The following is a 26,377-nucleotide window of genomic DNA, read 5'->3' as shown; positions in this document are numbered from 1 at the left end:
CTCAAAAACCTTGGCACCATCCAGGACAAAGTAGCCCGCTTGATTGGCACGCCATTCCTCTACCACTGACATTCAGTAGCAGCAGTGTGTATTATCTACAAGATGCACTGCAGTAATTCACCAAAGATCCTTCAACAACACCTTCCAAACCCACGACCACTTCCATCCAGAAGGACAAGGGCAGCAGATACTTGGGAATACCACTACCTGCAAGTTCCCCTCCCCTTTAAAGTGAAAACTAGAAGTGGGCAGCAAAGGAGTCTGGGAAGGGTTTTTATTTTAACTTTAAAAGTCAGTTACCTGGGTGGTTCCCCCTCATTGATCCACTGGAGCAAGCTGAGAGGGGTGATTGAAAAGCAGCAGTGCTGGTAAGAGATTAATTGGATTAATTGAATTGTTTATTTATTTAATTAGTCAGCTAGTGTGTGTATTTTTTTGGCCTTTACTTTAACAGCAGTTTTTCAAGTTTAAAGTGAAAACTAGAAGTGGGCAGCAAAGGAGTCTGGGAAGGGTTTTTATTTTAACTTTAAAAGTCAGTTACCTGGGTGGTTCCCCCTCATTGATCCACTGGAGCAAGCTGAGAGGGGTGATTGAAAAGCAGCAGTGCTGGTAAGAGATTAATTGGATTAATTGAATTGTTTATTTATTTAATTAGTCAGCTAGTGTGTGTATTTTTTTGGCCTTTACTTTAACAGCAGTTTTTCAAGTTTAAAGTGAAAACTAGAAGTGGGCAGCAAAGGAGTCTGGGAAGGGTTTTTATTTTAACTTTAAAAGTCAGTTACCTGGGTGGTTCCCCCTCATTGATCCACTGGAGCAAGCTGAGAGGGGTGATTGAAAAGCAGCAGTGCTGGTAAGAGATTAATTGGATTAATTGAATTGTTTATTTATTTAATTAGTCAGCTAGTGTGTGTATTTTTTTGGCCTTTACTTTAACAGCAGTTTTTCAAGTTTAAAGTGAAAACTAGAAGTGGGCAGCAAAGGAGTCTGGGAAGGGTTTTTATTTTAACTTTAAAAGTCAGTTACCTGGGTGGTTCCCCCTCATTGATCCACTGGAGCAAGCTGAGAGGGGTGATTGAAAAGCAGCAGTGCTGGTAAGAGATTAATTGGATTAATTGAATTGTTTATTTATTTAATTAGTCAGCTAGTGTGTGTATTTTTTTGGCCTTTACTTTAACAGCAGTTTTTCAAGTTTAAAGTGAAAACTAGAAGTGGGCAGCAAAGGAGTCTGGGAAGGGTTTTTATTTTAACTTTAAAAGTCAGTTACCTGGGTGGTTCCCCCTCATTGATCCACTGGAGCAAGCTGAGAGGGGTGATTGAAAAGCAGCAGTGCTGGTAAGAGATTAATTGGATTAATTGAATTGTTTATTTATTTAATTAGTCAGCTAGTGTGTGTATTTTTTTGGCCTTTACTTTAACAGCAGTTTTTCAAGTTTAAAGTGAAAACTAGAAGTGGGCAGCAAAGGAGTCTGGGAAGGGTTTTTATTTTAACTTTAAAAGTCAGTTACCTGGGTGGTTCCCCCTCATTGATCCACTGGAGCAAGCTGAGAGGGGTGATTGAAAAGCAGCAGTGCTGGTAAGAGATTAATTGGATTAATTGAATTGTTTATTTATTTAATTAGTCAGCTAGTGTGTGTATTTTTTTGGCCTTTACTTTAACAGCAGTTTTTCAAGTTTAAAGTGAAAACTAGAAGTGGGCAGCAAAGGAGTCTGGGAAGGGTTTTTATTTTAACTTTAAAAGTCAGTTACCTGGGTGGTTCCCCCTCATTGATCCACTGGAGCAAGCTGAGAGGGGTGATTGAAAAGCAGCAGTGCTGGTAAGAGATTAATTGGATTAATTGAATTGTTTATTTATTTAATTAGTCAGCTAGTGTGTGTATTTTTTTGGCCTTTACTTTAACAGCAGTTTTTCAAGTTTAAAGTGAAAACTAGAAGTGGGCAGCAAAGGAGTCTGGGAAGGGTTTTTATTTTAACTTTAAAAGTCAGTTACCTGGGTGGTTCCCCCTCATTGATCCACTGGAGCAAGCTGAGAGGGGTGATTGAAAAGCAGCAGTGCTGGTAAGAGATTAATTGGATTAATTGAATTGTTTATTTATTTAATTAGTCAGCTAGTGTGTGTATTTTTTTGGCCTTTACTTTAACAGCAGTTTTTCAAGTTTAAAGTGAAAACTAGAAGTGGGCAGCAAAGGAGTCTGGGAAGGGTTTTTATTTTAACTTTAAAAGTCAGTTACCTGGGTGGTTCCCCCTCAGTAGTAGTTTTTTTTTCTCTCGGGCCCCTAGCCCTATAAATTGGTGCAGAGGAGATACCCGATCCTCTACACTGGTAGAGGATCCCACCCTTCCATCCTCCTCTAACCTAATTATAAGTGTGGGGAAGTTTTTTGTTTTCTTTTTTTCTTGCTGGTAATGGCTTCAGGGATGGCAGTTCAGGCAGTATGCTGCATCTCCTGTGGGATGTATGTAGTGAGGAAATCCGGTAGTGTTTCAGGAGATTTTAGTTGTAAGAAGTGCATTAGATTGCAGCTTCTGGAGGAGCGTGTAAAGGAGCTGGAGGGGGAGGTAGAGGAACTCCGCATAATTCGGGAGGCGGAGGTGGAAGTTGATAGGAGTTATAGAGAAATAGTAACTCCTAGAAATGAGGCTTGGGTCAATGCCAGGAGGAGGGGTAAGAAGCAATCGGGAAGACAATCCCCTGGGGCGGTTCCCCTCCATAATAGGTTTTCGGTGCTGGAGGCTACAGTTGAGGAGGAATCAACTGAGCATAGAGAGCAGATCTCTGGGGGTGAGCCGAGTGAGAAAGCTCAGGTGGTTAGGGGCTGTAAAAGACTGGGCCTTGTGATTGGGGACTCCACAATTAAGGGGACAGATAGGAGGGTCGGAACTAAAGGTAGGGACTCAGGGTTGGTGTGTTGCCTACCAGGGGCTGGGGTCCGGGATGTGTCTGACAGGGTATTCAGGACTCTTAGGGGGGAGGGAGATAAACCACAAGTTATTGTACATGTGGGGACACACGACATAGGGAGGATAGGGGAAGGGGATATTAGGCAGGGATTTATGGAGTTGGGGTGGAAACTAAAGGCCAAGACTGACAGAGTGGTTATCTCTGGACTCTTGCCTGTACCACGGGATAGTTTAGAGAGGAATAGGGAGAGGGAAGGTTTGAATTCATGGCTGAGGGGATGGTGCAGGAGGGAGGGGTTCAGGTACTTAAGCAATTGGGGCTCGTACTGGGGAAGGTGTGACCTCTATGAGAAGGATGGTCTACACCTTAATCAGAAGGGGACCAATATCCTGGGGGGTAAATTTGCTAAGGCCATGCAGGGAGGTTTAAACTGATTCGGGGGGGGGGAGGGATCCTGAGTAGTGGGGCTGAAAGTGAGGGATGCATGGATGGGGACTGCAATGCACGGCATTGCAGAGGTGGGGTGGAGCAGGGTTTGAAATGTGTATACTTCAATGCCAGGAGTATTCGCAATAAAGTGGGTGAACTTGCAGCGTGGATCAGTACCTGGGACTTCGATGTTGTGGCTATTTCAGAGACATGGATAGAGCAGGGGCAGGAATGGATGCTGCAGGTCCCGGGGTTCAAATGTTTTAGTCGAAGTAGGGAAGGAGGTAGAAGAGGGGGAGGGGTAGCATTATTGGTCAGAGATTGTATCACAGTGTCAGAGAGGAGGTTTGATGAGGACTTATCTGTTGAGGTAGTATGGGCGGAGATTAGAAATAGGAGAGGAGAGGTCACCCTGTTGGGAGTCTTTTATAGACCTCCTAAAAGTTCTAGAGAGGTTGAGGAAAGGATTGCGGAGTCAATCCTGCTTAGGAGTGAAAGTAATAGGGCAATTGTTATGGGGGATTTTAACTTGACTAATATTGACTGGAATTGTTATAGCTCTAGCTCGTTAGAGGGGTCAGTTTTTGTTCAAAGCGTGCAGGAAGGTTTTTTGACTCAGTATGTAGACAGGCCAACTAGAGGTGAGGCTATATTGGATCTGGTGCTGGGAAATGAGCCAGACCAGGTGCTAGACTTGGAAGTTGGTGTGCATTTTGGTGATAGTGACCACAATTCGGTTACGTTCACCTTAGTGATGGAAAGGGATAGGCATGAACCTCGGGCCAGTGGTTTTAGCTGGGGGAAGGGTAATTATGAGGCTATTAGGAGAGAATTAGGAAACATAGGTTGGACTAGGAGATTACAGGGACTGGGAACGTCCGACATGTGGAGTTTTTTCAAGGAGCAGCTACTGCGAGTCTGTGATAGGTATGTCCCTGTCAGGCAAGGAGGAATTGGTAGGGCTAGGGAACCGTGGTGCACCAAAAAAGTTTCTTTGTTGGTTAAAAAGAAAAAGGAGGCTTATGTTCGGATGAGACGTGAGCACTCGGGTAGTGCACTAGAAAGCTTTAGATTGGCTAAGAGGGAGTTGAAGAGCGAGCTTAGAAGGGCTAAAAGGGGACATGAGAAGACTTTGGCGGATAGGGTTAAAGAGAATCCTAAGGCGTTCTATAGGTATGTCAAGAACAGAAGGTTGGTTAGGGCAAGTTTAGGGCCAGTTATAGATGGCAGAGGGAAGTTATGTGTGGAACCGGAGGAGATTGGTGAAGCATTGAACCAATATTTCTCTTCGGTGTTCACGCAAGGGGACATGAATATAGCTGAGGAGGACACTGGGTTGCAAGGGAGTAGAATAGACAGTATTACAGTTGATAAGGAGGATGTGCAGGATATTCTGGAGGGTCTGAAAATAGATAAATCCCCTGGTCCGGATGGGATTTATCCAAGGATTCTCTGGGAGGCAAGAGAAGTGATTGCAGAGCCTCTGGCTCTGATCTTCAGGTCGTCGTTGGCCTCTGGTATAGTACCAGAAGATTGGAGGTTAGCGAATGTTGTCCCATTGTTTAAGAAGGGGAACAGAGACTTCCCCGGGAATTATAGACCGGTGAGTCTCACTTCTGTTGTCGGCAAGATGTTGGAAAAAATTATAAGGGATAGGATTTATAGTTATTTGGAGAGTAATGAATTGATAGGTGACAGTCAGCATGGTTTTGTGGCAGGTAGGTCGTGCCTTACTAACCTTATTGAGTTTTTTGAGAAAGTGACCAAGGAGGTGGATGGGGGCAAGGCAGTGGACGTGGTATATATGGATTTTAGTAAGGCGTTTGATAAGGTTCACCATGGTAGGCTTCTGCAGAAAATGCAGATGTATGGGATTGGGGGTGATCTAGGAAATTGGATCAGGAATTGGCTAGCGGATAGGAAACAGAGGGTGGTGGTTGATAGTAAATATTCATCATGGAGTGCGGTTACAAGTGGTGTACCTCAGGGATCTGTTTTGGGGCCACTGCTGTTTGTAATATTTATTAATGATCTGGATGAGGGTATAGTTGGGTGGATTAGCAAATTTGCTGATGACACCAAAGTCGGTGGTGTGGTAGACAGTGAGGAAGGGTGTCGTAGTTTGCAGGAAGACTTAGACAGGTTGCAAAGTTGGGCCGAGAGGTGGCGGATGGAGTTTAATGCGGAGAAGTGTGAGGTAATTCACTTTGGTAGGAATAACAGATGTGTTGAGTATAGGGCTAACGGGAGGACTTTGAATAGTGTGGAGGAGCAGAGGGATCTAGGTGTATGTGTGCATAGATCCCTGAAAGTTGGGAATCAAGTAGATAAGGTTGTTAAGAAGGCATATGGTGTCTTGGCGTTTATTGGTAGGGGGATTGAATTTAGGAGTCGTAGCGTTATGTTGCAACTGTACACAACTCTGGTGCGGCCGCACTTGGAGTACTGTGTGCAGTTCTGGTCCCCACATTACAGGAAGGATGTGGAGGCTTTGGAGAGGGTGCAGAGGAGGTTTACCAGGATGTTGCCTGGTATGGAGGGGAGATCCTATGAGGAGAGGCTGAGGGATTTGGGATTGTTTTCGCTGGAAAGGCGGCGGCTAAGAGGGGATCTTATTGAAACATATAAGATGATTAGAGGTTTAGATAGGGTGGATAGTGATAGCCTTTTTCCTCTGATGGAGAAATCCAGCACGAGGGGGCATGGCTTTAAATTGAGGGGGGGTAGTTATAGAACCGATGTCAGGGGTAGGTTCTTTACCCAGAGGGTGGTGAGGGATTGGAATGCCCTGCCAGCATCAGTAGTAAATGCGCCTAGTTTGGGGGCGTTTAAGAGATCCGTAGATAGGTTCATGGACGAAAAGAAATTGGTTTAGGTTGGAGGGTCACAGTTTTTTTTTTAACTGGTCGGTGCAACATCGTGGGCCGAAGGGCCTGTTCTGCGCTGTAATGTTCTATGTTCTATGTTCTTAAGCCACTCACCATCCTGGCTTGGAAATATATCACTGTTCCTTTGCAGTTGCTGAGTCAAAATCCTGGAATTCCCTCCCCAATGGCAATTGTGGGTCAACCCACAGCACATGGACTGTAGCGATTCAAGAAGGAAGCTCACCAGCACCTTCTCAAAGGCAACTAGGGATGGGCAATAAATGCTGGCCAGCCAGTGGCGCCCATCTCCCATGAATAAATAAAAAAAAGCTCCGAACATTTACTTTTATAGCAAGAACTGACAGTGCCACATACTATAAAAGATAAAGTCACCATAGTCCCAAATGACCATAGGCTGCTTTCCCACTTGTTGAGAGAAAATGTAGATTGGTGGTGATTTAAACTGAGGATCACCGCACCTCAGGTGAAGGGCAAGGGTACGAAAGCGGGGCCTTTATGAATAACCTCAGCCGGAACAGAACCCATGCTGTTGGCATCACTCAGTATTTATGATGACAATTAGCTATGGTAAGGCTAACCAACAGTTTCTGCTGTATTAAAGAGGTGCCTCAAGTCCCTCTTTAGCGAGTTTCAGTCTGTTCCACATTTCCTCATATTTACATCCATATAAAGGGGACAGCTGAGCATTTCCTTGAATGCTTAGCCATGCTACAGCAGAACACATATTCAATCTGCAAATTACAACTGAAACCTCTTTCGCAACAATATCACAATCAGGGTTCACCTCAAATATCTGGTGGCATGTCAATTAATTTGCTCAGATAATAGTTGTGATTCTAGCAGTAGGTGGTTATTGGATCTGCTTTTAAAACTATCTTCATCTCAAGAAAACTCAGAAAATCTGCAAGCCACAATTCCACTGGTTCTTTCAGGATCATCCCTTCACATTTTGTGAGGTTAGTGGGAGGACAGCTCAGTCACATGGGACTAGCCAGTGTCTGCCTCACTACAGCCACATCACCAATGTTTGATTGCCCCAATTCAGTCAGGACACCCTGAACCTGCCACTCAATAGAAGGGTTGACCAAGTATCCCACAAAATCCAAAGTATTGTCCCTCCACTCACCATGGTTCAATGAGGAGTTCAGGACAGCATTCCAGGAGCAATACCAGGCACACCAAAACATGAGGTATCAACTTGGTGAAGCTAAAATGCAGGATGACTTGCATGCCAAACAGTAGAAGCAGCATTCTCCCAACAAATGGATTAGACCTAAGTTCTGCAGACCTGCCGCTTCCAGTCATGAATGGTGCTGGACAATTAAACAAGGGGTGGCATGGTAGCACAGTTAACCTTACTGCCTCATAGCGCCGGGGATCCGGGTTCAATTCCAGCCTTGGGTCTGTGTGGAGTTTGCACGTTCCCCATGTGTGCGTGGGTTTCCTCTGGGTGCTCAGGTTTCCTCCCACAGTACAAAGATGTGCATGTTAGGTGGATTAGCCATGATAAATGCTTGGTTTTATGGGTATAAGGTGGAGGGGGGGTGGTTGGGTGGGCTTGGGTAAGATGCTCTTTTGGAGAGTTGGTGCAGATTCAGCCCATAGATATGGCTGCAAGAGTAATTTGTCTGATTTCCCTGGCATCTTATTTATGGTCTTCTTTGTCCTGTTCCATCAAATCCATCAAGAGTGAGCCTTAAAACAAATCCCCGTAGCTTTAAAAGGAATGGTAAGTAAATAATGGGGGGGGGGGCAGTACAGCTACAGGAGACTCCACACATCTGGCAAAGATTGCCTTCCTATATGTTAGCTTTCAATGACTTATGAACAAGGATACCCAGCTTCTTTGGACATCAACACTTCCCAAACTCCTACCATTTTAAGAAATATTCTGCAATTCCGTTTTTCCTACCAAAGCGGATAACTTCCACTTTTTTCTACATTATATTCCATCTGCCATGTTCATACCTAGTCTAAGTTCTCCTGAAACTTCTTGGCATCCTCCTTACAACTTACATATCCACCGAGTTTTGTGTCATCGGCAAATTTGGAAGTATTACATTTGCTTCCCACATCCAAATCATTGATGTAGATTGAGACTAGCACTGATCCTTACCGTATCCCACTACCAACCTGAGAATGACATATTTATTCCTATTTTCTGTTTTCTAGCCATTAACCAAGTCTCAATCCATGCCTGTACTTTTGCCCCAATCCGATGTGCTTTAAATTTGCTTAGTAACCTGTGTAGAATTCTATCAAAGCCTTCTGAAAGTCCAGATAGAATACCCTTTACTGGTTCCCCCTTGTCTATTCTGCTAGTTACATTGGCTCATCAAAAAACTCCAAAAGGTTTGCCAAACATTATTCTGCTTTCATAAATCCATGTTGACTCTACTCAATTCGATCATTATTTCCTCAGTGTTCAGTTCTCACATTCTTCATAATAGATTCGAGCATTTTCCCACTGCTGATGTCAGGTTAACAGATCTGTAGTTGCCCATTTTCTCTCTCCCTCCTTTCTTAAGTGGTGGGGTTGCGTTGTCTATCTTCCAACCTGCAGGAACTGTTCCAAAATCTATAGTATATTTGAAAATGACAACCGATGCATCCATTATCTTTATAGCCACCTCTTTCAACACTCTTGGATGTAGATCACTAGGTTCAGGGGTTTATCCACTTCCAGTCCCATTATTTTTGCCAGTACTTTTTTTTCATTTTTTCACCAAGCCAAAGAGGCCAAAAATTTCAGCCATTGATTCACAGCCTGGGGAGATGCAGGGAAAAGGCTGTCCCCAGCAGTCTGTTGCTTCAAGGGATCTGTTACAAGTTGAATAAAAAAGATTTTAATCTCCAACATCCCCCACTCTCCCTACCTTTGAGATCGGATCCCTGCTGGAAGGGCCCCTTCCACTGACGTCAGCACTGTGCATGTGGTAAGACTGCCAGAACAGCAGTAGATTGCTGGTTCCATTCCTTGTAAGAGAAATAGAGATTCAGGCAACTTAAAGTTTATTTATTAGTGTCACAAGTAGGCTTACATTAACATTGCAATGAAGTTACTGTGATAATCCCCGAGTCGCCACACTCCAGCGCCAGCTCGGGTACACTGAGGGACAATTTAGCATGGCTGATGCACCTAACCAACACATCTTTTGGACAGTGGGAGGAAACCAGAGCACCCAGAGGAAACCCATGCAGACATGGGGAGAACGTGCAGACTCCACACAGACAGTGACCCAAGGCGGGAGTTGAACTCTGGTCCCTTACCCTGTGAGGTAGCAGTGCTAGCCACTGCGCCACATTGTCGCCCCCAACTAAACACATTGAAGTGTTTAGAATTTACTGAAGCAAGTGCTGGATTTTCCGTAAGAACGTTACAGAAGTAAAGTTAAATTCTAATTTAACTACCTGGTTATGAACCAAGACAAACCTTCTGTATATCTTATTGTAGAATCTGATATCTTTTATTGGTGCTTTTTATTCTAACTTAAGAATGTAAATTACATTAATAGGGCAACATGGGAAATTCTTAGCATTATAGACAAACCCAATGTTCTCAGTGGTGGAATGATGTGTCCCATAATGTCCAAGGACTTTGCGTCCTGTTCCAATTGTCAGCATGAAACTCTGGTGCACTAACGAATAAGAATTCTTTTATTATTCCATCTTGATTCTTTTCCAAACCAAAAATAGGAACATCAATATTATTTTTCCGTTTGGCTCATTGTACTAATAAGGCACCATGGCACATGGCAGATCTATTAACTGTCTGGAACAGCAGTGGAAGAGGATTGTAGTAATGTGCTTTTCATTGATTGCAATATTCCAAAGTCATTGTGAATCATTTTCTATCCTCAATGGTCATCTCCAATATACTGAGACAATTTTCATGGATAGCATACAATCTCTTTTAACCATCGAACCATAAAAAAAGTTATGGTACAGAAAATGACCATTCAGCCCATCATGTCTGCACTGGCCTAAAAAGAGAAAGAAGAAACTAGCCTTTCAATTTAATCCTATTTTCCAACACCCGGTCCGTAGCCTTTCAGGTTACAGCACTTCAGATGCAGATCCAGGTTTCTTTTAAATGAGTTGAGTGTTTTAGCCTCAACCACCAACTTAGGCAGTGAATTCCAGTTGTCCACCACTCTACGGATGAAAAAGTTTTTCCTCATGTCCCCTTTAAACTTTTGACCAATCACCTTAAATCTATGGCAATTGGTCCCTCAGCTACCCCCCACCCACTCCCGCCTCATAATTTTGTACACCTCAATTAGGTCATCCTTCGGCCTCCTCTGTTCTAAGAAAAACAACTCTAGCCTATCCAATCTCTCCTCATTGCTGCAATGTTCAAGCCCTGGCAACATTCTTGTAAATCTCCTCTGCACTTTCTGTCCTTCCTGTAATGTGGTAATCGGAACTGTCCACAAAACTGTAGCTGTGACCGTACAAGCATTGATACAGTTCCTTCATTACATCCCTGCATTTGTAGTCAATACGTTACCCAAAAACAGAAAACATTGCATATGCCTTCTTAACACCTTATCTACCTGGCCTACCACCTTCAAGCACCTGTGGACATGCAAGGTCTCTTACTTTCTCAACCCCTCTCAATATCTTCCCGTATTTTTTCCGTAAATTTTACAGGCAAGTGCACCTCCGGCAAAAGAGCAGCTTCCCCTTAACAAGGGTGGGATATCCAGTTGACATGATGCAGAGTTAAAGTGGGCTTGCATCTCTTAAAGCAAAGATGTCTTCATTTCTGTGGCTCATTAAATCTTGGCATGAAACTTGAATGCCAGGGAACACCCCTTCAGCTGTGGAGGTCTTAGTGAGGCAGGTGAGTGGCCAGAAGGAGGTCAGATGGTTGCTCAAGCAGACCAGCCAGGAGACTTGCAAAGAGGTGATAGAGAATGTCAATGCCTACAGCCTAATCCAGAGAAGGTAGTTCAACAAGCATTACAACCTGTTACTCCCCCATTGCATATGCTCTTCTTTCAATGACAACATGACACTGAACCATCATACTCGGGTGGCACAGTGGCAAGCACTGCTGCCTCACAGTATCAGGGACCCGGGTTCGATTCCCAGCTTGATTCACTGTCTGTGCGGAGTCTGCACATTCTCCCCATGTCTGCTTGGGTTTCCTCCCACTACCTGAAAGACGTGCTGTTTAGGTGCATTGGCCATGCTAAATTCTCCCTCAGTGTACCCGAACAGGCACCGGAGTGTGGTGACTAGGGGATTTTCACAGTAACTTCATTGCAGTGTTAATGTAAGCCTACTTGTGACACTTACAAGTAAACTTTAAATTTAATACTCATCACCTGCGGCTCCCTCAGACATGCACACACTTTTACGTCGCAACAACTAGAATGCATTTCTGTTAAGTGGGTTCAGACTTCTCATGAGAGGCACATTATTCCACATTCTCTTCTTGCTGATAATTTGGGACTTCTGCTTTTCAGCCTGCACAATATATACAGCTGTCTTACACATCTGCACAAGTCTTTTGCAAACACCACAGATTAGCTCACTTCCATTGCAGGGCAAGTTGAAAGCCAAAAACACTGAGGGAGTCAGATCTGGAGGAGGGCAAGAGAGGATGGGAAAGGGCGAGGAGAGTGGGGAGGCAGAGAAACATGGTCCTCAGAGTGTGACAAGGTGGGGTGGAAGATTGTGGGAAAGGCTGTGATGGGGATGTTCAGCCAAGATACATGCCCTCACTCCAATGAAGGAAGTTGACTTAGATATAATTGCCAGAGAAACTTTGTATCGCATTGAAGTTGGGAAGGTTGGTGACCAACTGCACAGGGTGCTTGATTGGTTATTTTATCTGTTCTCAAACAAACAGGCAGTCTTGCAGTTGGTCTTTCAATTGCAGATTGAGTCTGCGCCCTTTCTTTCTTAGCTCCATATGATGACTTGGGTCCTACAATTGATCAGATGGAGAAGCAACCATATTCTCAAAGATTCTCACTTACCCTCCAGCATGGAAACAGCACCTCTGATACTAAACAAGAGGGTGGGTGACTGAGCACAAGGGAGCAGGAATAGGTGCTTAAAGGATGGTCCTGCAAATAGTTCACTGCAGGGTGAGTTTGCATTTTATTGCTCTGCTGAAGAGAATAGAGGTGCAGAATATCGGGCCCAGTCTTTGAAAGAAGAATTATTTCTGTGCAGCCTAAAGAATACATTGACCTGTCTTCGATACCATGGTGGAGAGTATGATGGAGCCAGCTTCTAACTTGTATGAAATTCTAGTGTATGGCATCAGCATTCTGTGCTCCACCATCACATATGTGGTCCTCTCTGAGAAGATACAGCCGTGCCCATTTTCCAGATGTTTATGGCATCAGCCATGAATGTTCACGCTGGCAAAATACAGGCTCTGGAGACCTCTGTCATGGAAAGCTGGAGACCCACAGATAATGATTTAATTTGTGTCACTGTATACTTCCCATAGATTACTTATCTGCAGATCAGTGGAAGTGCTGAGCCACCAGACATGAGAGTTAAAATCGCATGATGAAGTAGGTATCTGTCTCCTTTTTAGAATCTTCGATTAAAGAATGGTTACAGCACAGATGGAGACCATTCAGGCTTTCATATCTATACTGACCCTCTGCAAGAGGAATTCTGCCAACCTAAATTGCCATGATGTGGAGATGCCGGCGTTGGACTGGGATGGGCACAGTAAGAAGTCTCACAACACCAGGTTAAAGTCCAACAGGTTTATTTGGTAGCACAAGCCACAAGCGGCACGGTAGCACAGTGGTTAGCACTGCTGCTTCACAGCTCCAGGGACCTGGGTTCGATTCCCTGCTTGGGTCACTGTCTGTGTGGAGTTTGCACATTCTCCTCGTGTCTGCGTGGGTTTCCTCCGGGTGCTCCGGTTTCCTCCCACAGTCCAAAGATGTGTGGGTTAGGTTGATTGGCCATGTTAAAATTGCCCTTAGTGTCCTGGGATGCGTAGGTTAGAGGGATTAGTGGGTAAATATGTAGGGATATGGGGGTAGGGCCTGGGTGGGATTGTGGTCGGTGCAGACTCGATGGGTCGAATGGCCTCTTTCTGTGCTGTAGGATTTCTAAGATTCTAAGATTTCTTTCAGGTGAGTCTGATGAAGGAGCAGCATTCTGAAAGCTAGTGGCTTGTGCTACCAAATAAACCTGTTGGACTTTAACCTGGTGTTGTGAGACTTCTTACAGGACCTAAATTGCCCCAGAATTGGTTGACTCTCAACTGTCCTCTGAAACGTCCGAGCAAGCCACTCAGTTCAAGGGCAACTAGAGATGAACAATGAATGCGAGCCAATCAGTAATGCCTATATCCCACGAATTAATAAAAAGAAAGTGGCAAGTCTCTGCAATCAGGCCTTCTCAGGCCAAGACCTTAGAGTTCAGTCTGCAGCAGCTAAGAAGCCCTCATTCAAGCACCCGCAGCCTCCCATTTACCATGATGAAGCCACAATGAGAGCACCCTATCCGAGTTATTGAACAAGACTGAAATCAGAGAAGAAATGTCCTATAGATTACCACCTGCTTGATAATTTAATTTCATGTCTTTGTATGCGCCATTATAATTTTGTACCATTTGTTGATTATTTTATTAAAGGCTTTTGCCTTTAGGATGCTTCTATAGTCATTGGCAAAATCCTAAATAGCAATGTGGGTAAAATCAATCACGTTCTGTACCTAGGAAATGAAAGGCACTGACAAGTGATACCTACCTGCCGTACACCAAGCACACAAAGTAACTTGTTTATCCACCTCATCGGGTTTCAAGGTTATATGTGTAGATGTATGTGTGTGTCCGGGATTAGGCTGTCTCCATTGGCCTGCCTTTAGTTGCTGAGACTCATCCACTGATTCGACAAGAAACTCCATCACCATCATCATGTTTGCAAACTTCACCAGCCTTTCTTGCTGATAGCACATTTCAATGGAAGACATATTATACTGGTTGACCTTTGTAAAGGGGTTATTAGTCACCTACTTGATGCAGGCAATGGTTACAGATTGCTGTGGACTGGAAGGAGCCCAAAAAATATTGAGGGTGGTAGTGACTTGCATTCTCATAAACAACAGAGTGCCAGCTGCAGTAGCTCATACTGCTGAGTATCATTATTATATCATGCTTCCAGGCATGAAATGGCAACCCATCCAATCTCACTGAAATGGTGTTAATCCATTGTCCTATGTGTCACAAAATTGATTGACAGACTTGAAACTCATCTGTATCACAAAATGTTTTCAAATGGATTAGGATTCATTAAAATTCAGCCAAGGTAATTGTCAAAGTCAACTTTCATGATCATACCTTACACATGTTTGTTCTGCAGAGAACTACGCATTGAAATTGTGAAATTTTTTCCCTGCAGTAACAGAGGACCATTATTAGCAAACCTCACTCAATGAGGAAAGACTGCGTGGAATGAAAGTTCAAAACGTTCCTTTATTTTATTGACTGATGGCTTAAATATCAATCAAAGGTTATTAAGCTATTTTATTTTCACAAGTGGTTTCAGTTATAAAGCCTACACTATTACTGATAATTGAGTGAACCATCTGAGAGGTGATCTTGTCTGAAGAAGCCATAATTTGATGAGCTAATGGTAAGCGGTGACTATCTGGCTGGAACTCAAGGTCTTGTCATTGAGTGCTGAGATCTTGTGACAGTAGCAGAGCCAGAGTAGTCAGCTGATGTAATTGGAGTTCACTATTATAAAAACAGGTTCTTATTCAAATGCATGAATATTTTGATATGGAGTGTCTGAGAAATAATTAAGTAGGATTTTTGAAAAATGCAGAAATCCAATCTGTGGAAATATCTTTGGCAGAACAAAAGAATGAATGAGATCATTATTAATGCAAACCCTTTCTCACAGACCTAGATGGACACAACGAAAAGCATTGAAAGTTTGTTGAATGATATTGGATGCAATGTTAGAGCTGATTTTCCAACCTCAGCGAAGACATACTGTGATTTACTTGTGCTGAATATCATCTATTTTAAATACTGTGGTTACCAGAGCAGGTCAGAGGTTGGGAATTCCGCATTGATTAACTCATCTCCTGACTCCCCAAAGCTTGTCCACCGTCTGCAAGGCACAAATCAGAAGTGTGATGGAATACTCTCCACTTGCCTGGATGAGTGCAGCTCCACCAACCATCAAGAAGCGCGACACCATCCAAGACAAAGCAGCCTGTCTGTTCAGCACCCCATCACCATCTTAAACATTCACTCCCTCCATCACCAGCCCACACTGCCAGCATTTTCTATCATATACAAGATGCACTGCAGTAATTCACCAATTTTCCTTTGACAGCACCTCCAGGCCTGAAACATCTACCGTATAGAAGGATGTGGGCAGCAGATGCTTGGGAACACCATCACCTGCCAGTTTTCTCCTAAGCCTCATACCTTCCTGAATTGGAACTACATTGCCATTCCTTCACTGTTGCTGGGTCAAAATCCTGGAATGCCCTACCTAACAGCACTGTGATTGTACCTACACTAAATGGGATGCACGAAAACAACTCATTGCCACCTTATCAAGGACAATTAGAGATGAGCAACAAATGCTGGCCATGTCAATGGCATACGCATCCCAAAAAAAAGGGGAAAAAGATGTTAACAAGGGTGACCTTGTGCAGCTTTTTGATGTCAACTCATCTGAATGCGCCCACAAGCTCTTAGCCCAGACCAGACAAGGAGCTGGAACTTACTGACTGATTAAACAGGGTCTCCTGTGTAACACCAGTTATAGAGTGATGGCGTTGCTATTTAACTCATTAAATTGCATACTGCTGGAAGCCTGATGAAGGAAGAAAGAACACTCAACAGCCGCACTGTGTTTATAAAATATGCTGCATTTGAAGTTCAGAAGACGAAGGGCTTTACGGAAACAAATAAGAAAGAGTTTTGGCAGCATTTGAAAGATTACCAAGATAAGAGTACACAACTTTATCAACTTTAAACATATGGGTAAATATGGTGCCACAGAGAGTTACCACATGACCTGGCGCAGCTTGACTGAGCTTGCATGCTGCAAACTGAGACAACTTTTTAGTTCTTTCATTAATGCGTGTTTTGGAGGGTAAAGGATACAAGTATTGCTGCACTTAAATCTTTAATTTTGTGTCCACAACACAAGCTTCCGACGTAAGTAGAGCACATCTCACCTGGGAGCCCTTGTACTTTGAATCTGGTCATAGAAACCCTACAGCACAGAAAGAGGCCATTCGGCCCATCGAGTCTGCACCGACCACAATCCCACCCAGGCCCTACCCCCATATCCCTACACATTAACCCGCTAATCCCTCTAACCTACGCATCTCAGGACACTACAGGGCAATTTAAGCATGGCCAATCAACCTAACCCGCACATCTTTGGAATGTGGGAGGAAACCGGAGCACCCGGAGGAAACCCACGCAGACACGAGGAGAATGTGCAAACTCCACACAGACAGTGACCCAAGCCGGGAATCGAACCCAGGTCCCTGGAGCTGTGAAGCAGCAGTGCTAACCACTGTGCTACCGTACCATGATAGTAAATGGGCCCAGATCTAGCACAGAACCAATCTCCATTTCTCCAACAGTGTCACTTTGTACAAACAAAAATGTACGACATTGGAGTAACTTTTTAATCTTCCACTTCTTCTTGCTAAAGACAGCTGAAGTATTGACTTTAAGCACTGGATTTTGGACAGATTGTATTGCACAATCATGACTTAAATTGGACTGAACCCATTTTGCTTAACATCTTTAGCAGCTGTCAGGGAGCATGAGGAAACTTTCACATTATCAGCATGGGTGGGCTAAACAGACAATTCCAATGCAATGTGGCAGACACCCAGATTCTCATTTCTGAGACTCATTAAAGCAGCATATGCATGAATGGATTGCTCTGGCTCAATAATTTCACCTTTAACATATAAACTAAATCCATTTTCACAACCAACAACATTTTTCCTATCAGGAGTATTGCTGATAAAAGACATTTTGTTGAAACTTTTCATCTTGCACTCATCAGGACAATCGCAAGAATACCAATGCCAGGGGAAAAAACAACTTTATACTGTATGAGAAGAGAGTGCTGATTGGTTGGCAAGTGGACTCTTGACGGGTAGATGTGTTGCCATGGTGAATGCATTAGGTAATGGTGGGTAACAGTTAACTGCTAAGCATTGTTCAAAAAGTTAAACCACTTGACCCTGATTAGTCAAGGCATTGCCATGAGGAATGAACCAATGAATGGCTACCATTTGTTTTATTTAGCTGAAACATAATGTGTGGACATGTTCTTTCCATCTACAAAGAACTCGGCCCTTTTTATTAGTAGAGATAGCTCCCAGTGCACACAAATGCACCACGTTGTGACCCCAACTGACAATCTCAAATTGGTTATCAGTGTAATTTTTAGTACGCTGAGGATTATTTAGCAAATGTTGTCCAATCACAGAATCAGATCTAATGTTGGACACTGTGGGTGAGGTTTTTTGGCTTTATCTGCTGCATGTTCTGGTCCTGCTGAAGGTGACCCCCCTGTGATGGGTTCCCTGGTGTCAGGATGGGTGAGCCATGCAAAATGCTGTTGATATTGGTACATTGGTGGAACCAGAAGATCCTACCCCTTGTACATTTCTGATTCGTGGATGATACGTTTGCTATATTCAATTTCATAGCAGCATGTAATAATTTCCTTGCATGAGTTAATGGGCTCCATTCTGCACTCAAATTCACCCTTGGAATGGAGCAGTCAAATAAGCTACCTTTCCTGATGCACTGGTTGAAAAATCTGCCGTAGGATCTCTACCACGGTCTACTGCAAGCCTACATTCACTGGTCAATATACAGTTTGGGATTCCTGCAGTTCCTCAGGCTATAAGATTGGTCTTATTTAAATAGGTCTCAAGCCATTTGCTCACCATGCAAGTTTGATGCTGAAAGAAGGTGCATCAAAGGCATCCTGTGGGATAATAAGCTTCCACGATCAGATCTTTTTATGTTGTATATCATGCAAACTCATGAACAGGCCCAAGACCATCACATTTGGCCCTGAAAAATGTCTACCTCAGATAAAGATGAAGCCAGCTGTTTCACACTGCGACCATGCAGTAACTACATGTGTGGTATTTGCCACTAACAGGATGCTGCTGTCCAGTCAAAAGGTCGTTCCACCTATCACACAAATTAATGATGTGGTATATGAATTTCATTGGCAGTGTGATGCTAGCTATGTAGGCTGTATGTTCCAAACACTGGCAGATAGTATAAAACAGCATGTCCCTTCCGCTGTTCACAACAATAAAGGTATAGTACAGATCGTACCCAACCAGTCTGTGCTTGCATAACTCAATACACAGTGTCCAACATTAGATATGATTGCACAATGGGACAACATTTGCTAAATAATCCTCAGTGTGCTAAACCTTCCACTGACAGCCAATTTAAGATTGTCAGTCAGAGTGACAGTGTGGCATATTTGCATGTACTGGAAGTTACATATATTAACACACAGAGCCCAGTTCTTTGCAGGCAGAAAGGACATGTGCAGACATTGTGCCTGTTTCAGCAAACAAAATAAGTGATAGCCGTTCACCGGTGCATTCCTCAGGGCAATGTCTTGACCAATTGGAGTCAAACTGCCCAGTTTAAAATTTCAAACAAAGCTTGGCAGTTAACTTTCAGTCACCATTAACTGGTGCATTCTTCATGGCAATGCCTCTACCAATCAGAGCCCACTTGCCAATCAAATCAGCACTCTCTTCTCATACAGTATAAAGTTGTTGTTTCCTCTTCTGATTGCCCTGATGAGTGCAAGACAAAAAGCTTCGACAAAATGTCTTTTACAGCAATACTCAAGTCTGCACGACCAAATGACTATTTCCAATCTTGTTTTGTTTTTGATGTAAGGGCTGCTGTGTTGAACTCGGGTCCCAGATGCAGATGTTTTGAAACATGTTTGTGAAGTACTGTGCCAAATTAAATGTAACTACTTTATCTCAAATAATTTGCAACTTTGAAAATAAAACTGTCTGAACTTTGAAGAAATATGGATGGAGGGGGGTGGTGGGGAGGTTGGTGCTGTAATGTCAAAGGAGCCTTGGTGTTGGAGTGTAGGTAAGAATGTTTGGAATGTGGTGTGGGGTTGTCAGAGGTCACTGCAGTTGGACTAATTGAATTTTATACATCTGAGTCATGCATGGAGGACGGAACTGAAGATGATTAATGGGTATATCCTGTACTGGAATGTTCTGAAATGTTATGCTTATAGCAGCGCAGCAGGTAAGTTATATTCCTTTAGGAACAATTTGAATGTCTCTCAATCCTGTTTTATGCCCAGGAAAACATAAGTCAAATTTTCGGCTGCCACTGAGCTAACATCAGCAAACTTCGTCACTTTACACAGAAATCCTTGAAAAATCTCGACACATTCGGAATCCCAAAATGAAATCATTACCCCAAAGAGGCAGAAATTTGTTACATGTGTGCTTCATCAGCCACAGTTATAGGTAAACAGTTCAACTCCATTTGACCTCTTCAAAGAACATGCCTTTTGATATGATTCTTTGATCAAATGCTATTTACTTTACAAATTAGAGATAGTTCCCTTTTCTGGAAAGAAAACGCATTGTTAAGTGAATAATATAACCAGTGTAAGACCCCCAACTTACGTATTTACGGAGCCTAATACCTTCTTCAGGCAGACAACTGGACAACTAAGGATTATTCAAGCTGCAATATAGTGTAGATTGAATGGGCAGACCAAGATGTAAAATTCAACTCTGAAAAAAACATTAGGCAGGCACAAGTTGAATTTCTCTCCCCAAATGCCCACAAATAATCTTGTCACATTGCAATTACACATTCTGGCTGGCTGGTGTTCATTCAGCCCATACACAACTTCACCAATTCTCCCTTAAAACCTGGCTTTGCTGTCGTGTTTTCTCTGTAGATGAATATCTGTCGAAAGCTAAATTTGATTTGATTTGTTTTGATTTATTATTGTCACATGTATCAGTATACAGTGAAAAGCTTTGTTTCTTGTGTGCTATACAGACAAAGCATACTGTACATAGAGAAAGAAAGGAGAGAGTGTTACAATCATAGCTAGGGTGTAGAGAAAGATCAACTTAATGCAGGATAGGTCCATTCAAAAGTCTGATGGCAGCAGGGGAGAAGTTATTCTTGAGTCAGTTGGTACGTGACCTCAGACTTTTGTATCTTATTCCCGATGAAAGAAGGTGGAAGAGAGAATGTCCGGGGTGCGTGGGGCCCTTGATCATGCTTAATTAAAGGTTAATGTTCCTCTTTTTATGGCAATTTACTTCTAATTTCTGGGCCTAGACATTACATGGCGCCCCACTGGATTTCTCATTACTCACCAAAAATGCAGCATTGTCATGTTGAAGGCAAAAATATAAAACTGAAATAGGTGTGTGTCTTGTTGCATGTTCAAATAAGTTGGATATCCCTCGGCAAAACCAGTTTGATGATGCTTAGGCTCTGGACCCAGTGTTACATACACCTCAGGCCTTTCTCTTCTGGTACAGGGATTGTTCCGCACTTTTCCTGTTCCTTCATTTTTGGGTCAACTCAACTTTCTGGTCCCTTTATTTTCTTATCTTAAAGTCAGTTTTAATTCCTCTTCCCATTATTTTCCCTTTAAAACTTAGAAATACGTGTAGTTTTGTCATGGTCTACTTTAAAGTTGGCATTACTATTTCCTTTGCCTTGACATTTTCTGTCAATAATGCACTGAAATGGTAACAATAGCAATTGTTTAAATCAGTTTCACTAAATGCTACACATTCTTAATGGAAAATGAGTGAAGTTCTACCCTTGTGGCATGGACGAGCACACATTTTGCTACACTGTGAACAGTGCATCAGACCTACAAAATAAGGTCTCGTTAACTCACCACACCCCATTAGAAGAATTGATCAATCGACCTCCTTCTTGAAGCATCAACCCTCATGGTTCTGAACATTGCATTTGCCCTGCCAGTATTATCATTGTAGATTGCCATTGAGTACTAAAGGCACAACTTTGCACTGCGCAAAGTAATATGTTCAGTTCTCACGATGGCACAGTGGTTAGCACTGCTGCCTCACAGTGCCAGGAACCTGGGTTCGATTCCCAGCTGGCTCACTGTTTGTGCGGAGTCTGCATGTTCTCCCCGTGTCTGTGTGTGTTTCCTCTGGGTGTTCCAGTTTCCTCCCACGGTTCAAAAGATGTGCTGGTTAAGTGCATTGGCCATGCTAAATTCTCCCTCAGTGAACCTGAAAAGGTGCCGGAGTGTGGCGACTAGGGGATTTTCACAGCAACTTCATTGCAGTGTTAATGTACTTGTGACACTAGTAAATAAACTTTAACTTTTAACTCCTCATCAAGCAGGAGCTCAATCATTGTCCACTCAGCGATATGTCCATTACCCATCGCCACCACCCTCTCCCCATCCTGAGCAATTCCTTCAATGTTTGTTAACCCCACCCCTAGGTAAATGACCTGACCATTTCCATCTTCATGAGGGTGAAATAATCCATTCCGAGTGAATGGAGTCACCTCCCTTGAGCAAATAATCATGCACGGGGGCCAGCCCATCCCCAACCCAACTGGATGGCTAATCCGAGACAGCCCTTTTCTGTTGAGGGATTCACGCTCTAAATGGAAGGGAGGGAAGGTTGGGGGTTGCAGGAGTGGGAAGAAGAATGGCAGTAGAATGTAGGAGGGGTTATAGAATATCAGGGTAGGGAAGTAGAGACTGAACTGAAGAATTAAATCTTACTTGAAATTGGCCTGAATTGCACAAAACGTTTAGCACTCAAGAATGTGACAGAAAATGTTTATTGGACATATTAGTCTGTTTTACCTTTTATTTAATTTGCTTAACTACTTGCCTACAAGTAGTTGAACAACCAGTGAACAGAAGTCAGCTGTCATTACGTTTTTGCTATCCTTCTGCAGTCAGATCCTTACAAGCCATTTGTAGCTGTCGAAGGATGTAGTGGGCTTTATTAGCTCTGAACAGGAATGCGTGTTACACTTCACATAATTAGCCTGTGGAGCACTAAGCTATGACTACAAGTTTTTTCTCAATCTTTACAAATTGGTGCAGCTGCTCTCTTCTGGCTCGTGTGACCATATTTTTGTGCACGTTGGTTGTAATGGATTGCACATCATTTTATTTGGTGTACCGGGAACCTGAGAACATAAGAACGAGGAGCGGGCGTAGACAATTCAGCCCATCGAGCCTGCTCCGCTATTCAATATGATCATAGCTGATCTCATCTCGGCCTCATCTCCATCTTCCTATTCCCCACAACCACAATTAAAAGCCTATCTATCGCATCCTTAAATTTGTTTATTGTTCTGGCATCCACTACATTTTGGGGTAGAGAATTCCACAGCATCACAACCTTTTGACTGAAATAATTCGTCCTCTCTCTCTACCCTGTTAATCCCCTTTAGCGTCTTATATATCTCAATTAGAAGGGGAATTTCCCCGTCCCGCCAGCCACGGGAATTGGAACGGGCGGCGGGTGGACCACGCAAAGGTCCGTTGACCTCAGGCGGATTTTCCGGTTTTGGGGTGAGCAGGGCCAGAAAATCCTGCCTTCGATCTCCTCCTGAACTGCTCAACCTCTCTTCATAAGACGAGTCCTTCATCCCTGGAATCAATCTTATGAACATTCTCTGAATTGCCTCTATTGCATTTACGTCCTTCACTAAGTAAGGGGACCATAACTGTGCGCAGTAGAACATAGAACATAGAACATTACAGCGCAGTACAGGCCCTTCGGCCCTCGATGTTGCGCCGACCAGTGGAACCAATCTAAAGCCCCGCTAATCTACACTATTCCAATATCATCCATATGTTTATCCAATAACCAGTACTCAGATACAATCTCACCAATGCCCTATCAAGTTGCAACAGCACCTCCCTACTTTTGTACTCTATTCCACTGGCAATGAATGCCAAAATTCCATTTACCTTCCTTATTACCTGCTGCACCTGCATACTAACATTCTGCAATTTATGAAATAAGAAGATTATATACGTTAGAACCTTCTGGACTTATAATATTCATGGACATTGGAACCACTTCTGGGTTATATCAGCAATGTACTTTTCAGTTCAATCTCACAAAGGTGGCAAATTAACAGGCTGTCTTTATGCTCACCATCCAATTCATGATGGTGGTCAGGAGACCAGGTTGGCACCACATTTGAGAATGCTATATTTAAAGGGATGTCAACAGCCCTGTGCTCCCAACCCTGCCCTGCCCCCAAAACACCCAGTAATGACTGAGTCCCTCAAAGATGACCATCAATGTTTCACCCATCCATATCCCTGGCTCACTCACTACCCTCGTAGAGGTAACCTATTGATGGAGACTCATTTGTTTTGAACACTTTTTCTCTGTTTTGGGTTTCCAGCTGCTTCATGTTGAGGTTAGTACTACTCGGATTATTGCTACTGAGGGAGAACATGGCATGAACTATTTTCTCCTCATATTCACTATGAAAGGAATCATTGATGTACTGACAACCTCAGGCTTATCCTCAGATTCCATCTTGCTTCCATCTCTTCATCTACCTTCTTACCATTATAATCTGAAACATTAACCATCTTTTGTTTTTACATCCTCGGTTATAGTTTTTACCAGCTCTCCTTTGACACATCCTTTTGTCACATCTCTGGATATTCTGCATCCATCCCAATGAGCATCTTTAGCTTTCTCCCTGTAGGATTTATATATGTTATTCTTCTGGTTAATTTATGAATTAATTTAACCCTGCCCTCAGCCTCACCTTTTATGCTTCTTTGGGCGGCACGGTGGCACAGTGGTTAGCGCTGCTGACTCACAATTCCAGGGACCCGGGTTCGATTCCGACTTGGGTCACTGTCTGTGTGGAGTTTGCACGTTCTCCCCGTGTCTACACAGGGTTACTTCCAGGTGCTCCAGTTTCCTCCCACAGTCCGAAAGACGTGCTGGTTAGGTGCAGTGGCCATGCTAAATTCTCCCTCAGTGTACCCGAACAGGCGCTGGAGTGTGATGACTAGGGGATTTTCACAGTAACTTCATTGCAGTGATAATGTAAGCCTACTTGTGACACTAATAAAAATAAACTTAAAATTGTTGACCTGAATGTCTGTCAGATGAAGGCAATGATGACTCTCCACTGTGACTTTGCTTCAGTTGATCTGACAAGCTTCTGACGCTGCGTGGGATCACGATACATTAAAAAAATAGAATTACACTGGTAAAATGAGGGCAAATTGTTTATCATTAATTCTTTTCACTGTTTATTTATTTAATGGTCACAAGTAGGCTTACATTCACACTGTAATGAAGTTACTGTGAAAATCCCCTAGTCGCCACACTCCGGTGTCTGTTCAGGTACCGGGGGGAAAATTTGACATGGCCAATTTGACATGGCTAAGCTGCACATCTTTGGATTGTGGGAGGAAACCTGAGCACCTGGAGGACACCCACGCAGACACAGGGAGAACATGCAAACTCCACACAGACAGTGACCCAAGCCGGGAATCGAACCCAGGTCCCTGTGAGGCAGCAGTGCTAACCACTGTGCCACCGTGCCTCATTTTATCAGTGTAATTCTATTTTTTTAATGTATCGTGATCCCACGCAGTGTCAGGAACTTGTCAGGTCAACTGAAGCAAAGTCACAGTGGAGAGTCATCATTGCCTGCACCGGACAGACATTCAGGTCAACAATTTTAAGTTTATTTTTATTAGTGTCACAAGTAGGCTTACATTATCACTGCAACGAAGTTACTGTGAAAATGTACATTTACTTCTCAGAATTGGGTTCCAGTCAGTGTCAGTTGGGTAGCTCTTACAGCTGGGAACTTATCTCTGGTAAAAGCGTATGGAGATGGGAACACAATTGAGGAAGCTACCCAACACATACCTTTCAGAATTTCCAGAGCCTCCCCTCCTCCAAAGCCACCTCCACAGAAATTTCCAGCCATAATGGACTTCTCTGTGCACAGTTTTAGTCTCCTTACGTAAGGAAGGGTATACTTGCCTTGGAGGCAAGTGAATGAATCCTGAAATGATAGGGTTATACCAAGATAAGAGGTTGAGTAGAATAGGTCTATACTCTCAGGAGTTTAAAAGAATGTGAAGTGATCTCACTGAAACATAGAAGGCCAAATTCTCCAATCCTTTTCCCCCTGCCTCTGCTGCCAGCGAGAACGTAAAATTTGGCGTTCAACAACTTGGCAAGTTCGGGGAACTCTGGCCTTAAGATTAATGGGGTCCTTGACAGGATAGATGATGAGGGGTTGTTCCCCCTGGTAGCAGAGTCTAGAACTACAGGAGGCACAGTCTCAGGGTGAGGAGTCAATAGTTTAAGGCTGAGATGAGGAGGAAACTCTTCATTCAGTGGTTTGTGAGTGTTTGGAATTCTCCAACCCAGGAGAATTCTCCAACCCAGGTCTGTAGGTTCTCAGTTGTTGAGTATAATCAAGGCTGAGACTGTTACATGTTTGGATCTGGGGGAACCAAGGGATATGGGGATCAAGAGGGAAAGTGGAGTTGAGGTCAAAGATCCACTATGATTTTCTTGAATCGCAGAATAGGCTTTAGGAGGCCACAGGGGCCTACCCCTGCTCCAATTTCTTCCATTGTCACGTTCTCTGCATGGGGGCACTATATTTTGTTAATAGTTAAATTCAGAAAGAAAACAAAGGACGAAAGAAACAGAGATTTGCATTTATATAGCACCTTACGTAACTCCAGAGGATCCCAAAGCATTTTATAGCCATTGAAGTACTTTTGAAGGGAAGTCTTTGCCGTAACATAAGAAGTTATTTGTCATTTATATTAATGATTTGGATGAGAATATAGGAGGCATGGTTAGTAAGTTTGCAGATGACACTAAGATTGGTGGCATAGTGGACAGTGAAGAAGGTTATCTCCAATTGCAGCGGGATCTTGATCAATTGGGCCAGTGGGCTGACGAATGGCAGATGGAGTTTAATTTAGACAAATGCGAGATGATGCATTTTGGTAGATTGAACCAGGGCAGGACTTACTCAGTTAATGGTAGGGCGTTGGGGAGAGTTACAGAACAAAGAGATCTCGGGGTACATGTTCATAGCTCCTTGAAAGTGGAG

At 43.3% G+C, this 26,377-nt stretch overlaps 1 protein-coding gene across 1 annotated transcript in view; it reads left to right on the top strand.

Annotated features, from left to right (window-relative positions):
* The first annotated feature begins 4,823 nt into the window (after positions 1–4,823).
* The window catches only part of eml4 (EMAP like 4), a 422,596-nt gene continuing 401,042 nt past the window's right edge, over positions 4,824–26,377 (top strand). The window contains exon 1 of the mRNA XM_078229709.1: positions 4,824–4,931. The gene's annotated coding sequence lies outside the window, so the exon portion shown is untranslated. The remainder of the gene's footprint in view (positions 4,932–26,377) is intronic.

Source organism: Mustelus asterias, chromosome 15, assembly GCF_964213995.1.
Source record: "Mustelus asterias chromosome 15, sMusAst1.hap1.1, whole genome shotgun sequence".
NCBI lineage: Eukaryota > Metazoa > Chordata > Chondrichthyes > Carcharhiniformes > Triakidae > Mustelus > Mustelus asterias.
The sequence above is the reverse complement of the archived record's forward strand: the minus strand, read 5'-3'. Positions and strand labels throughout refer to the sequence as shown.